Here is a 1,703-nt window from a genome sequence, read left to right on the forward strand (position 1 = left end):
ACAGGCTAACGTACCCTTCTGCCTCCATTACGGTAACCTTCAGCAAAAAAAATTACAGGTATTTCAACCATTTCAAATAATACCTTCGTATCAACATAGGACGGAACTGAAGTCCTTCGTCCCAAGCTAGCTAATCAGCAATTGCAGGTTAATATTAAAATAATCAGCAGCAATTAGCTAAGCAATACAACCTCTGACCTAACCAATGCTGGAAATGATGGACTTTGTGGTGGTAACCCTCAACTGAAATTGCCACCCTGCTCTAACCACTCAAGGAATAAGCCATTGCAAAAACTTGCCATAATAGTTGCCATATGCAGTGGTTGTGTTTTTGTTGCATTTTAGAATTTGCACTGTCTTCATTATACAGAGAGAATAAAAAAATAACAGCAAACCAACAGAGCTCAGTCATTGATGAACAACACATGAGGGAATCTTATGCTGAATTGGCCCATGCAACTAATGGTTTTTCATCTGATAACCTCATTGGGACTGGTAGCTTTAGTCCAGTAGTGGTTCCATTTGCTACAGCTCTATAATCTCTTCTAAAATTTTTTTGCAGTGCTAGGTTATACGTAAGTTAAAGCTTTGTTGCTATTTCTCTCGCTTAAATAAGTACAAGTTCAATGAAACTCAGTTTTCTACAGTAGGCTAGGAAATACCTGAAACTTGTAAATTCCTTGTAAGGGAACAATTAATATGATATTTCACACTTATTCGTAAATAAAAATAACAAAGAATTTCATAGTTGCATAAATGAATACCTCCTGGAATTGTTACTGGATATGTGGGACGTGGGGGAGTGGCGGCGTGTGGGGCGGTGCCGGCGAGGCGGCGGTGGCGGTGGCCGAGCGGTGACGGCGCGACGGACGGGGCGACGTGCGGGAGGTGGCGGCGCGGCGTCTGGGCGGGGTCGGGAGACGGCGGCGCGGCGTCTGGGCGGGGTCGGGAGACGGCGGCGCGGCGTCTGGGCGGGGTCGGGAGACGGCGGCGCGGCGTGCCGGCGGTGACCGCGACGGGAGACGGCGTGCGGGCGGGGTCGGGGGGGTCGGGGCGGCGTGCCGGCGGTGCCCGCCACGGGAGAAGGCGGCGCGGTGTCCCGGCGGTGCCCGCGACGGGAGACGGCGGCGCGGCGTGCGGCCGGGGTCGGGGCGGCGAGCAGGCGGTCGCGGAACAGCGCCCCCGCGACCCGCGACGGGAGACCGGCGGCGTGGCGTGCGGGCGGGGGCGGAGCGGCGTCCGGGCGACGGGAGGCCGGCGGCGCGTGAAGAATGGATCGCGGGAGCTCTGGCGTGCGGGAAAAAGGACCGGAACAAATATACTCCGAATAATATATACCGCGCTAATTACTATTTTATCCATACTAAAAAAGGACTTATACTCTATACTACCAACCGGTAGTATTGTCCACAGTAAAAGAGCTCGAAAAATTAAGAGCGCTCCACCCCCGGCCCGTGCACGTGCGCGACAAATCCCTGGCGCCGCTGCCACTCGAGGGGCCCTTTGGCTGCCTCTCCCGAGAGAACGCACGGCACGGCACGGCGGCAAAGGGGCTGTTTGGATATGAGGTGCTAAACTTTAACAGTGTCACATCGGATGTTCGGATGCTAATTAGGAGGACTAAATATGAGCTAATTATAAAACTAATTGCAGAACCTTGTGCTAATTCGCGAGACGAATCTATAAATCCTAATTAATCCATC

The sequence above is a fragment of the Setaria italica genome, chromosome V, assembly GCF_000263155.2.
Source record: "Setaria italica strain Yugu1 chromosome V, Setaria_italica_v2.0, whole genome shotgun sequence".
Classification (NCBI taxonomy): domain Eukaryota; kingdom Viridiplantae; phylum Streptophyta; class Magnoliopsida; order Poales; family Poaceae; genus Setaria; species Setaria italica.